This window comes from Bidens hawaiensis, unplaced genomic scaffold, assembly GCF_021521415.1.
Source record: "Bidens hawaiensis isolate Kalapana, Puna unplaced genomic scaffold, B.hawaiensis_p1.1 tig00005359_1, whole genome shotgun sequence".
NCBI classification, from domain to species: domain Eukaryota; kingdom Viridiplantae; phylum Streptophyta; class Magnoliopsida; order Asterales; family Asteraceae; genus Bidens; species Bidens hawaiensis.
In genome coordinates, this window is record NW_027491341.1 from 465,965 (window position 1) to 481,481 (window position 15,517).

The window sequence follows — 15,517 nt, forward strand, 5'->3', positions numbered from 1 at the left end:
AAAATACCATCGTCGGCTTTCTCGCCAAATTTAGAGTTTGTCTTTAATATCGTACATGGGGACCCGAATGGTTCGAGACCATTCAAGTTTGGCTTTCGACCATGCATAAGTTCATAACAAGTTTTATTTAGCCTTTTAACAGTTAAAACACGATTAAGGATATAACAGGCTGTGGCAACTGCTTCAGCCCAGAACACCACGGGAAGTTTAGCATCAGCCAGTATGGTTCTGGCTCCTTCAATTAGCGTCCTGTTCTTCCTCTCAGCCACCCCATTTTGTTGCGGAGTATACGGGGCGCTGTACTGGTGGTCTATCCCTTTCTGTAAGCAAAACATCTCCATCTGGTAGTTTTTGAACTCTGTCCCATTATCAGTCCTGATATACTTAACCTTTCTCCCCATAATATTCTCAACCTTGGTAATCAAGTTCATTACCAACTGTACCGTCTCATCTTTTGTCTTCAGAAAATATACCCAAGAGTATCGAGAGTAATCATCAGTTATTACCAAGCAGTACGATGTTCCACCTAGACTTTTTACATTCACGGGACCGAAGAGATCCATGTGAAGCAGGTCTAGGGTACCGACAATTGAATTAACCTTCTTGGTGTGATGAGGTTTCTTGTGTTGCTTTCCCTTCTTGCACGATAAGCATTGGTCTTCAAAGTTGAAATTCTTCAAGGGTACACCAAGCACCAGCCCATTCTTGACAATGTAGTTCATTTTTCGAAGATGTATATGCCCCATTCTTCGATGCCATAATTCGGACTCCGATTCAGTTGCCTTTGACAGAAGACATGATTCTTCTGTTGCCATCTCAGTTGACCTCATATCCATGACGTATGTGTTCTTTTCTCTTGGAGCTTTCATCACCACCCATGCCTCTGGTATCTTGAAACCAGGATATGAAACAATTGCTTCATCTTTAGTAAAGTGCACTGTGTACTCTTTGTCACAAATTTGAGATACGCTCAACAAATTATGCTTCAACTCTTCTACAAAATTCACCTTCTCCAATTTCATTTTTCCATTTGTTATGGTTCCAATACCGGTGATTCTACCTCCGCTATCTCCAGCGAAACTAACTCTTCCTCCTTGAACAGGTTTCCATTCATGTAACAAATTCTTGTTACCAGTCATGTGCCGGGAACAGCCACTATCCACAACCCACCGATTGTTTACAGTCCTGTTCAACTGTTCCTGCACGATTAAAGCAAAGGATTAAAATCTAGGGACCCAAGACCTATTGGTCTTGGGTCGATTAAATCTGTTAAACGGCATCCCGTACTTTGGCTGTTCAAAGTCAGTTTGAGAATAATTTCTGTAAGTTCTAAAAGGATACCTTCTTGAGAATTGACTATGAGGCCATCCAAACCTTAGTGGATTAACAGAATTATAATTGTTGGTTCGGTTGTTTACTGGGAAAAACTGAGATCGATTTCTTTGAAATCCTGGATTAGTCCAATGTCTGAATTATGGAGAGTTAGCATTCTTACTATTATAGTAATTACTATTAGTTTTATTCTCAGTTTCTGGAGGCCTCATACCTCTGAATCTCTGATTCAGAGGGCAATTAGCAATTAGGTGTCCGATTTGATTGCATCTGAAACAACTCCTGTGTTCAACTTTCGTCTCAACAGTTGTTTCAGATGTTGAGGTTGCATTACTATTCGTTTGTCTAACATATGGTGGGACAAACGGGTTTAGGGGAGAAATCTTTTCAGTTGGCTTATATTCCTCCCCACGTTTTAGTAATACTACCTCTTCTTTTATCTCACTAGATTTGGATGTCTTGTCCGAATTTGATGAGACAGAACTAGGAACAGAAATCTTAACATTCGAAACAGGCTTACTTGTTTCGCTTTGACTAACTTCAGGTTCTTTAATCGAAACTTTGACAGGAACTGTCTGACTAATCCCATCATCAACAGATTTCTGATTACTAGGATTATACGTATAGTTATGATTATATGGTGGTGGAACTTCGGAATATCCAATTCCCTCTTTTTTAACTGGGGAACGTTGAACACTTACGATGTGATCAAGCATTGCTGAGGAGTTTCTAAATTGTTCAATTTTTCTGTTTAATTCCACCACTTTTACCTGGTAATCAGCTATCTGTTTATCCCTGTCAGCAATTAGTTTGGTTTTTTCTTCTAACACTTCATAACTAAGACCAATTACTTGAATTTTTTCAGCTAGACTTGCTTTAAGACTTCGGATATCTTTTTCACTAGCTTTTATTTTTACCGAGTAACTGTTTTCTCTAGTTTTAGTGTAATGATGATCTTCTTTTAACGTTTTAAATTGAGCGTCCAAACTAACAAACTGATCAATTATTGTTTTCAATTGTTCAGACAGATTTTCGCATTGCATACAAGGGAGTTCAGAACTTACCTCAGAAAGCTGATCGTTCACTTCTGCCATGTAAGCTTGATTTTCCCCCTTCTCCCTCTCGCTTCCTCCAGTTTCGATGTTAACTAAATTTGCCTGTTCGAAGACTTCCTCAACCTGTAGATTCCAGTTATACCCACTATTGTGTCTAGATACCATAGCCTTATTCTCACTATCTCCCCCATTCTGTTGTGCAGGCCTGGTCTGGCTGCTTTCGATTCTCTTATTTGTACATTCCTTGGCAAAGTGACCATTTTGTTGACAGTTATAGCATCGAACATTTGACTTGTCAAACCCTGGTCTTTCACCAACGAACTTTCTACCCGTTTTCTTCATGAACCTTTTAACTCTTCTTACTATCATCGCCATCTGCCACTACAGATCCATCTCTTCCAGATCATCAGCATCAATTTGATCATAGTCTTCATCCAAAGTTGCGGGATCGACTATTTTACCTTTGATGTAATTTTCATAAGATGCAATAAAAGATGCATAGAGGGCAAACTGCTATTCAGCTGATTTAACACTCATGGGCATCTGTGAGTATTTGTTGGTTTGAGCATTTGATGAAAAGTTACCAGTTGTGGCTTGAGGTTTTGAAGAATTACTTCCTCCAGCTACAAAACATACATCACCATCCATGTTGAGAGTCACATGACCATCATGAGTTGAGTTTGAGCTTGAGTCTCCCTTTGAGTAGTAAGCAGATGATTCTGATCTTGAGCTTGAACTTGAACTAACTTTTGCACCGTACATACCCGGATCCTGAACCTGATCTGTTGGTGTCTCTTTCCGAACCATGTTAAGTTCAAAAGTTCGTAATTTATTGACTGTTGTTTCCAAATCAAAATCGGCAAACTCTTTATCTTCTCTCATCAAAACCGTGTACATTTCCCATTTCGGTGGAAGAGCATCAAGGAGTTTCTCTACTATCTCCTCTTCTTTGTATACAATGGAGTAATTGCTGAGTTCGGTCATTAGGTGATAATATCTTGTGATGATATCATCAAGTGATTCATTTTTCAAATATTTGAACACCGAGAATTGGGTTTTTAGTAGCTTAACTTTGGATGCACGTATTCCCACATTACCTTCATATCGATTTTCAAGCGCTTCCCATATCTCTCTAGCGGTTTTGTATTTCCTGAAAGTGTGAAGAATCTCTTGTGGAAGAGCCATGGTGATCGCCGCATGAGCTTTACTCTTTGCCTCATACATTTTTCTCTCCTCCTCATCCATCTTACTGTACTTCTTTATTTGATCACGACCCTCAAACAAGGCCGTTGGTGGAATGTATCCATCTTGTATGCACACCCACATCTTAGCATCTTGATATTTAACATACTGTTCAAACCGATCGTTCCAAGCAACAAAATCGGTACCCTTAAGCATTTTCGGAGCCTTAGTAGCAGAACCTGCTTCCACCTCCATTTTCACCAGTTCCGTAATATTTATAGAAGTCATCTTTGAAAGAAATACGACTCAAAAACACAAAGAAACCCAAAAATAATATTATATTATTCTGAACAGTACCCAGTAGGCGAAGTTATGCTTAACTTCGCTTAAGCTTAACTTCGCTTATACTCAACTTCGCTACAACCTTAACTTCGCTTACTTCTTAACTTCGCCTGATGTTAACTTCGCTTAATGACAACTTCACTTAATTTAAGCGAACTTGTGAGACAGGCGAAGTTAAAGATAACTTCGCTTAAACTTATATCTTCGCCTAAACCCTACAAACAGTGGCGGAAACTTCGCCTGATGAACAAAAGATTTTTGCAGGTTTTAATTTGACGTATTGCGAGGTATGTGGAGATGTAATGGGTTGTATTTGATAGTGGGAGATGGTTAGGACACAAAAAACTCGGTATTTCAACGTAAACTTGTCCCTCGAATAGTCAAACGGAACGATTTCTACACTCGTGTGATAATCCCGAACCACACAATCACGAGCAAACGCTCTGATACCAATTGTAGGATCCCAACCGGATCTACACGGAAATATCTCGTATTACGTAGGTGCGGAATCCCTACGTAAGACGATACGAGTGTTAGACGCGATATACGTTAAACCCAAGTACAAAGACACGTTACAATACTCAATAGACACGTTGTATTGCAACTCCTTTAACACGTGATAGCCAAATCACAATTACACGTACTGAACCACTGCTTACAAAACAAGCCGTAGCCAAACATATATACCTTTCGACAACTTCGCCTAACATGCTAGGCGAAGTTGTCAATAACTTCGCTTGTTCCACAAGTTCGCTTATAACAGACGAACTTGTGAGACAACTTAACTAAAACAAAATAAAACCAACTAACACGATTACAGACACTCGATACTGAACTACTGACATCATGTACCAACAGTTTAACTTATACACCCTGTTTGGATACAATGGATCCTCAAAACCTGGAGGTTGAGCAACATACACCTCTTCATCAATCTTTCCATTTAGAAATGCAGACTTAACATCAAGCTGGAACACTTTAATGTTCTTTGAGGCAGAATATGCAAGAAAAATCCTGATAGCTTCAAGTCTTGCAACTGGTGCAAAAACTTCCTCAAAGTCTATTCCTTCTTCTTGAAGACATCCCAGTGCTACAAGTCTAGCTTTATTCTTAATCACTAAACCCCTTTCATCCCTTTTGTTTCTAAAAACCCATTTGGTTCCAATTGCATATCTGTCAAATGGCTTATCAACAAGATCCCACACATGCAGGTCTCTAAATTGTGCCAATTCCTCTTGCATTGCTTCCACCCAACTATTATCTTTTAACGCTTGTGCTATGTTCTTTGGTTCTATTTGGGATAGAAAACAAGAGTGAAGACAAATGTTTGCAATTTCGGAATGACTTCTTGTAACTCTTTTATGCAAATCACCAATGATGTTTTCAGAAGGATGATTCTTTTCCACATAAAGAGTTTGAACAAACATATCTGTAGACACAGTTGTGTCAAGATTTGACTCATTGAGTTCTGGTACTTCAATGATCAAATCAGTCTCTGCATCATGAAATTCTGGTGCTTCATCATTATGTTGTCTTGAAGTAGATGCATAATTGTTTTCTAAGTTTAATCTTTGAAATAGATCTTGAAATCTTGCTGTAGATGCAGCTTCTTCTCCACTTGCTTGGTTGCTTGTGTCACCCTCATTCTGAACTTGATCATCTTGTACATCATGATTGTCTTGATTGTTCTTAGTATGATCATGTTCAACATTGTGATTGTTTTCTTGATTAGGTTCACCAATATCACATGGGGAGTTCTTCACAAAAGTATATTCATTTTCCTTTTCAGCAACCTTCTTCCATAATTCTTCCAAGTCCAATGACTTCTTCTTTTTCTCTTCAATTTCACTGGTCTTGTAGAAAGATTCAGCAAAGTCTAAAGGATAAATCTTGAAAGACCTTATTAACTTCTCATGATCAAACAGCCATGCTGCACCATCAATTGTATTGAATTGATTCTCATTAAAAATGATGTCAGAAGATTCTATAACACTCAAGTGATCTTTTACATAGACTCTGTAGGCTTTTGAATGGGTAGAATATCCAACAAAGAAACAATCCAGGGACTTTGTTTGAAACTTGTTCAAATAGTCTCTTGTGTTCAGTAGGAAACATTTGCATCCAAAGGGCTTGAAAAACTTAATGTAAGGCTTTCTGTTGTGAAATATTTCATATGGAGTTTTGTTAAGCCTTTTGTTGACAAGTACCCTGTTCTGAACATAGCAGGCTGTATTTATAGCTTCAGCCCAAAAAGTGACAGGCAGATTAGCATCTGCTAACATGGTTCTTGCAGCTTCAATAAGTGTTATGTTTCTTCTTTCTGCTACACCATTTTGTTCAGGAGTTCTAGGAGCTGAGAATTGTTGCTATATTCCTTTTTCTTCACAGAATTCTTGCATAACTCCATTCTTCAACTCAGTGCCATTGTCACTTCTCATCATCTTGACTGTCTTATTCAACTTGTTCTCAATCATTGTTACACAACCTTTAATCAACTCTGCAGTCTCATCCTTGGTACTTAGGAAATAAACCCAAGTGTATCTTGAATAGTCATCAATGATCACCAGACAATATCTTTTCTTCCCAATACTTGGTACACTTACTGGACCAAAGAGATCCATGTGAAGTAATTCAAGTACTTGATCAATTGAGTTGATGAGTTTTGACTTATGAGTAGATTTGTGTTGTTTTCCCTTTTGACATGAATCACAATGATCTTCCAACTTGAATTCTTTTGTACGTAAACCTATGACATGCTCACCTTTGACAAGTCTATTCATGTTCTTCAAGTTCACATGACACAGTTTCCTATGCCACAATTTTGACTCATTTTCAGTGGCTTTGGAAACAAAACATGCACCTCCTCTTGAAATAGCTTCTTTCATATTCAATTCATACAAGTTACCATTTCTTGGTGCCATCATCATAATCATTTCAGGTGGAATTACAAACTCAGGTTTTAAAATGAAACAGTGTGAATCATCAAAACTGACTTTGTAACCCTTATCACACATTTGTGATATACTCAGCAGATTGTACTGAAGACCTTCAACATGAAATACATTATCAAATGAGACTTTCCCATTTGTCAAGATTCCTTTTCCAACAATCTTTCCACCATTCTCATCACTCCCAAAAGCTACTGGACCTTCATACTTCTCTTCATAATTGAAAAGAGATCTCTTGTCACAATTCATGTGCCTAGAACAACCACTATCCATATACCATATATCATTTAGAGGAGTGGACTGTTCCTGCACATACAAAGAAAATTTTATTAGTTGAGTGATGAAGTGCAAGCCTTATCAACTTGCAGCTCATCAGATTCAGTTTCAGACACAGCTTGGGAAGTGAGTGTTGTTGGTTTAGGATCTTCATGAGTCAACTCTAAGTTGTCTGAATGATCAGTTTAATAACCACACTCTCTTGAAGTTTTAACAAGTGAGGTTGGACACTTGTATTCAGCTGAGTCAGTGGCATACTCCTTTATCACATAGTCCTTCTTCTCAGAGTAGTCTCTCACATCAGCAAATTGCTCAACCTTACTCTCAGTTTTAGGTTTCCAAAGGAAACCATGTGGTTCATATCCATGTCTTAGTAGAAATTTCTCATCACCAGTGAGTTCTGTTGGTTTATTTCTAGAATGTGCCTCTTTTTTTCTTGTCTTTTCACTGCTTGATGATCCTTGAGAACCATCAGATTTGACTGATTGAGTATCTTTTTTGAATCTCAAAGACTGATAGTTCTTTTTGGTCAATTTCTCATGCTTCTTAGGAGATTTACTTCTTCTTGCTAGTTCAACCATTTTCTTCTCAATCCTTGTCTCCTTTTCAGATTTCTTTTCTTCTTTGTTCATGGTTTCATTTTCACACACCTTTCCTTTTCTCAGATATTCATCATACTTCTGTTTATACAGGACAAAGTCTTGGCCGTACTTTGTTCCATCTTGTACATGAAATGGTTTGAATTTGAATCTTTCATTACATGAATCTGTGTGGTCACCATATTCATCACACCTTTTGCACCAAACCTTGCCTTTGAATATTTCATGTTATTTAGGTTTCTTGTATCTTTCACTTGGCTTAGGTGTCTTGACTCCTAGAGTCTTCTGATTCTTTAAACCATCAAAATCAATTGAAAAAGGAACAAATTCCTCAATCTTGATATCTTGTCTTTCAAGTTTGCTTTTGACAAAGACAATTTTCTCCATAATCATAGGTTCTTCATCACTTCTTTCTCTAACCCTTGACTGTCTTTTCTCATACTCTTCCATAGTTTCCACTTCTCCAACATCCAACACCTCATGACTAGAAAAGATTGGATAAACTGGGATAAAATTTTCTGTATCTACTTTTTCAGTCACCATCTTCTTTTTGTTGTTCTGCTTTATCTTACCCAATACAGCCTTGCTTAGTGGTCTGACTGCATTGTAGTTTATCTTCCTCCTTTCACAAATATCAAAGGAAACATATTCTCTTTTCATTTTATCATTCTGTTTCTTCAATCTTGGTGGGACTGGTGGATACTTTGGAAGTTTATCAACAGATTCCGGTTTCTTATATTTTCTTCCTCTTTCAGCAGCTTTGATTTCCTTTTCAGTAATTTGATCACTCAAATCACTCAAATTATCTTGATCCAACTCAACTGAATCAAAGTCGTCCTCAGAGACTTGAACTCCAATTGACTTATCCTCTTTTACTTCTTTCTTAATCACAAACTCTCCTTCTTCATGCAGTTCTACCTTTTTGTACAAATCAACAAATTCTTCCTTGTCTTGAAAGACATCTCTAAATTGTTGCAAGTATGCATCTCTTTTCTCTTTGTCAACTTTTGGCATGAAGTTGTTGTTGAATGGAGGTGGTACTGTTTTGTATTTGTCTTGTTCCTTCACCTGGTTCAGTATACCACATATGTTGCCTGTTGAGATCAAATTCTTCAGAAATTCAGTTTCAACCTTCAGTCTTGTGTTTTGCACCTTTTCTTCAACCAACATCTTCTTTAATCCATCAATCTCAGTGGTGTATCTGGTTTGAGTTCTGTAAATGATCATGCAATCATCTTCAAGGCTTTTAGTCTTTTCTTCACTGATCATCTCATTTGCCTCATACTCATTGATGATGCTTTGTTTTCTAAAACACTCACTTTCCAGCTTACCTACTTTTGTTTTCAATTCAATGATAAGTTCATTTAAATCAACTGTAGGAGCAGAGTGTACCTGAGATGATGATCCTTTTTCTTTCTCAAATATGGCCATGAATGCCACATTTTCTTTCCTGATATCATCTGCAATGTCCTCTTCATGGTTGCTCCAATCAAAATTTCCTTCATGTTGTGTAGTCACTGCCACATTTCCTTGATTTCTGATCTGATTTTGATTTGCTGGAACAGTGTTGTTTGGAACATTTTGAGCTGCTTGAAGGTTTTGATTGTTGTTCATCTGAAAACCTTGAATCTGTTGCATACTTTGTTGTTGATTATTCATTGGAGGCTGAAAGTTGTTGAAGTTGGGGTTATAATTGTTGTTGGGATTGAAGTTGTTGTTGTTAAAGTTGTTAATTTAATTGCTGTTGTTGTTGAATCTTGGCTGATTTTGTTGGTAATGCTGCTGACCTCTTGTTTGATTTTGTTGATATTGCTGCTGACCTCCTGGTTGTTGATTCTGGAATTGATTCATTTGAAAGCTTCTTGGTTGATTGCATTCTCTTGCAAAATGACCAGGTTGCTAATAATTATAGCAGATTGCTTTTGACTTCTCAAATCCAATTCTGTCATTAGGACCAGAAACCAGAGACCTACCAGTTCTGTTATACAGCCTTTTACTTCTCAAACCTAACATGGCAGGTTGCCACTTCAAATCCATGTCTTCCAAGTCATCTGCATCAATTTGCTCTAAATCATCTTGTACCACACTTGTGTGAATTAGGTTTTTTGCAACAAATGCATTATATGACTCAGTAAACATAGACAGCAAAGCCTGTGTTTCATTGCTTTGACCATGTCCTGTGCCAGTATGAAGAACATTTCCACTTGGCATGGAGGCAGAATCAGTATCATCAATCAGTTGCACATTGAACCTCTGCTTATTTCCTTGATTACTTGTGCTTCCTTCAATGAAAGATTTTGGAGTAACAACATTATGTTCAGCTGGTTCTTCAATAATGGGAATTTGCTGTTGATTCTTGGTAGACAGATTTCCCATGGGTGCAATCAATGCATTTGAAACATTGAAGAAGGGTCTGTCTTCCTTAATCGTCTCATTCACTATCATTTCAAGTTCTGCAGCTTGAAGAAAGCATACTACATCATCCAATTTCAATTCATTGAAATTATGCTTCTGAAGGATGAACTTGCAAGCAGTATACCATTCTTTTAGAATTGAGTTGAGTAAATTTGTATTCAAATCAAAGTCAGACACTACATAATCAGTTGTCCTCAACTCATTCACAATACTTAGAAAACGTTCTAGTATTGATTTCAACCTTTCTCCATCCTTATACTTGAACCTTTCCAACTGTTGCTTCAATCTTTGCTTCTTTATGTTCTTTAGTTCAGTATTCCCTTCATACATTTCAAGGATGGCATCATACATTTGCTTGGCAGTTGTGTGATGAGCCACCTTGGTCAGAATCTCCCAAGACAAACCTAGCTTAATCATAGCTAAGGCTTTGTCATCCACCTTTTCTCATTTTTTCTCTTACAGCAGCAGTTGCAACTGCATTTGCACCTTCTTCAACAGCAGTTTGTGGACCATTCTTGATGGAGTTCCACATATCAATATCATTGTAGCATACGGCTGCTTCAAAGAGTACTTTCCATTTGATAAAGTTTTCCTGTCCATACAACCTTGGTATCTTGTTAGTAGACACCTCTTATTCCTCATATCCAGACATTTTGAGAAATCAAAAATCAGTTTCTTTGTAAAAACAGAGTTTCAAAAATAATCAGATCTGGAAACAGAATGCTCAAATTTGATGTGTCTGATGTGATTAGAACAAGATTTAGATATAAAGATTATAACTTTAATTGAAATAAGGAAGAGAAAACACCGGTATATTGTAGATCTGGAAGAAAAATGAAAAACAGGGCTACTGACGTCACAAATCAACGGAACAGTGGTCTGCTTACGTCATTCTTCTTCAAATCTTCAATCAGCAACAATCTTTCCAAAATAGCAGTAAACAGCTCTGATACCACTTGTCGGTCCCCTTGATTTCAGCTGGATCTTAATTAATCATGTCATAACTCACACAGATTAATGTGTTGATAAGAGAGTTAATGACGGGTTGCTATATTTAGAAAGATATCTGTTTGTTAAAGGCGGAATCAATAACAAACATACGGTTGCAAAGAATAATCAAAGGTAGAAAGCACACACAGGATTCACTCAAAAGATTTCCATTTATATAACATTCATCATACAAAGTGGATAATCGATTTAGGGTTTTCTATGAATCCTAGGACAGCCGTCACTTTCAAGAAATATTCTTTCTTATCCGAAAAGTGTAAAGGCTTATCTTTCTCTCTCTCTGCCCCTTTCCTTGGCGGCGTGCCCTAAACATTCTATTTATAGGCCTTCCAACCTAGGACAGCTGTCATTCCTTCTAGAAACCCTAAATACAATCATACATACTCAAATTACATATTCAAAATAAACTAAGTGTAAAACAAGTCTTCCGGGTAGGCTTTGAATCAGTCTTGTCTTTCCGAGTATGCTCGGTCATCCTTCGTAACTTGGTAACATTGAAGTGTGCTCGGGTTCAGTTTCCGGGTAGACTTTACATAAAGAGTATTTCACCAAGTAAAATACTCACCGAGTAGACTTCAGTCTTCTTGACTTTGCCAAACTTTGCCCGACAACTTCTTACGAGCAACCTTGTTCTTCAATGATCCATTTCAGCTCCTTGCTATAAAATAACTTATTAGCAAAGTGTACTCGGGAGTACTGTTCCTTGCTTGAGCTGAACCTTGCCCGATATTACTTAGAGATATTCCTTTAGATTATCAAGCATACTTGGATCATACTTATTAATGAATACCTTGCCCGGTCTTCCAATCACTTGGCTTCTTGGACTTGGTTAACCAAACCTTACTCGGAAGAGTAATATACTTGGCTCTGAAGAACAAACTTCCTTGATAAAGTGAACCTTGCCCGGATTTACATAAACTAGTATACCTTACTCGGCAATGCACTAATTTGCAAACCCTGCTCGGATATCCACTTAAGAAGACTACTTTAAGTAAACCTTGCCCGGTAGGCAAAATATCGTACTCGGCTAAGTAAAAGCTTGCTCGGATGTCTAAGGTGTGCTCGGATCCATTACTTAGCGAATTCAGAGGAGGTTGAGAAGATTCCAATCTTCCATGTACTTCATTTAGGTCAAATCTTTGACTCAACAATCTCCCCCTTAGGTCAATTTCTTGACCCAACACAAACTATCCCACTACTATCTCATCAGCATTCACCATGCTCCTAATCACCCCCTGACCATCCATAAATATAATCTTATCGGCCTCAATCATCTCAATTGGTATGGCAGTCGAATGATCATGATAAACAATGATCTATTTGCTCGAATCATCAACAGAACTCGTACCCGCACCAGAAGCTGGGTCTTGAGTTTGTTTAGGCTCACCACCAGCACCAGACTCATCAGGATCTTCCTCATCATTCTTGATCTTCTTTAAAGAATCGTCTTTGTAAGTCAATTGCAAGATCAGATCCTCTTGTTCTTTAAGTTTCACCCCCTGAGACTCGACAATCTCACGTAGGGATTTTGTTTCTTTTTGACAGAAAGAAACATAACTAATAAGCTTCTTCTGGTTCTCCATCAATCGTTCTTGATTCATATGGTCAGCAGACATTTGGTTTTCACACAAATGAAGAAGATTCAAAAGCATGTCTGTCTGACGGTTCGGTGGCATAGCATACAAAGATGGATGAACATGCTAGATTGGTCCCTGAGGCCTTGTAATTCTCATAAATGAGAGATCACTAGGTGGAGGAGGCCTAATTGACGGTGTTGGAGGAATAGTAGAAGGTGTAACAGAAGGCATCGGTATCTTAGTTAAGGCCATCTGTGGAATCATACCCAACTGCTCATGAGGTACCATCTTCGTTGTCAATGTAAGCACGGAGTGCTAGTGTATTTGGCACAACCGGGCGTTGAGGAATTGCAAGACGAGATAGTGGAACACCAATAATTACACCAGCTCTAGCTGATAGTCGTCTCTTTGCTGGAGCCTCAGAAGCTGGAGATTTACCTTTTCGTTTCCTTTCACGTTAAGCTGCAATGGTAGCAGCCAACGCAGCTTCAACGGCAGCCTGTTGCTCTCTCAGAGCTGCATCACCATTACCACCATTTCCACCTTCATTACCACCATCATCTCCATCATCACCATCGTTCCCACCTTCTCCTCCCTCACGCTCGGAATCTGAGTCATCATGGATCCAGTGATCCTCGGGAAGACATTCATAATCAGGGTTAATGATATGACCAATCATCTGTTTTTCCCGTGGCCTCTCCTTACGATAAATTGTCATTCTACGCACCGAGTCAGCTTTATTGTGTTATAGATCAAGGACATCATTAACTAACGTTCGATCAATCACCAAGTTTGGGATAAGATCTTGAATTATCAGCTGTAGAAATCGAGGATACATCAAGAACTTCTTTTTCTGTATCGTCTGCTGAACTTGTTCTTTCAGATGATCGAAAACCATTTCCGAGTATTGATTGGCTTGTTGAGAATAAGAGCCACAAAAGCCGATTGTAAACTTATATGGCACTCATCAAATCCACCTTTACGACCACCCATGCAATGAATCAGTACGTGTAAAAGATACTTGTAAGGTGGGCACAGACCGTTCTTGTTGAACATAGAATCGTCAATATTTCTACCATAAAATACCCTTGTAAATAGGCTCTTGATTAACCTCTTATCAAACTCACTTGGATTATCATCAGTATCCCCAAACCGAAACACCCTCCTAACCTCATCAACATCCACAGTAATAGGAGTTTGATTGATTGTTGCTCGAATATGATTCTCGGTTTCAACGAACTCAACAGTATTCCAGAACTGCCTAATAATACTCAGATAAACCTTAGGTTTGGCAGTTGTAACATGATGTATCACCGAACGACGTAGAAAAGCTAACATAGCCCCAAACAGAGCTTCATCAGCAACGTCTGAATCAACATAGGCACAAATGTTGTGCTTCTTGTCAAAGGACAGCAATTAGACTTCTTCTTGTTCCTGAAGTTGTTCTTGATCTTGGGGTTGTGCTTGTTCTTGAGGTTGTTCTTGTCCTTGAGGAGCAACGGGTGGATCTTGATCCATTTGATCAGCCATTTCACTAAATAAATATAAACGATTATAAGTAATAAGAAAATGTAATATGCATTTAGCAGTGATAAGTAAAGTTTATATTTAATGTATCAATTTCGTGTTGATGTATCATATTATAGATGGTGTATTTATTTTTTTGTGTAATCAATGTATATAATTTCGTGTTGATGTATCGACGCGTTTAGACCTTTGGAATATTTGATTAATTTACAATGGTTAGTAAATATGATTGAATAATTAAAATGGAAATGTCATTCGTTTGATTGTCAATCTGATTCGTTACAAATATGTAACGAATCAATTGATTCGCTATCAGGTAAATATGTTAACGAGATAGACTTAGCGAATTACTATTCAAAAGAGCAAACGAACCTCTAGTTCGTCAAAAGTAAACGAATCAAACTCTTATTCGTTAAATAATTAATTCGCTAAACTAGTTCGTGTAAATCCTTAACGAATTGGACACGAAAAAGTTCCAATTCGCTAAGTAGAACGAATGGTCACTGATTAGACTTAATCTTTGACTCTTCAAAGTCAAAGTCAAAATTAGATAAAGAACACTGAATGTCAACAACATGAACCCAGTATCAATTAATCCATGATCTTCGTTGGATAACCGAATCAACATGCATAGCGATCTCGGAAATACAATACGAAGCACACGATGTTGAAATTGAGGCTCAACACCATGAAATAAATTAAGTATACTCGGAGGTTTAATAGAGCATAAACCCCAGAAAACATAAACCTTCAATCAACCAGCAAACAAGAATCAACATTGATTAAAGTCTACCAAGGGTCTCGGAATCGCATTCCAATTACAATGAACTATACATAAACCATATCAACACAGTATAGCATAGATAAATCAGAGTTTTAAAACACATAAAACCCTTATAACAAAACTTGCATAATTAGCCTATCAAGACAGTGTCATTTTTGACGAAAATCACATAGAAGTGATCATCTATACCTTAGTATCACACTGATGTAATCAAAAGTTCAAATTCGAAGGTCGAAAAATCAGAGAAAAATTTGAAAAGGGTTTCTTTAGGTATAAGGAAGAAGGTGAATAGTGAAGGACGGTTCGTGTAACCTGTCTTTTATACTAATACACCCTTCCCAATGTACCCTATGTACGAATCAAACAGATTCGTTAGAGATTTAAATAACGAATCAGCTTATTCGTTCACCTTATTTAAACACATGACATAACGAATCAAAATTCAAATCGTGTCTTGATTCGTTAAACATGT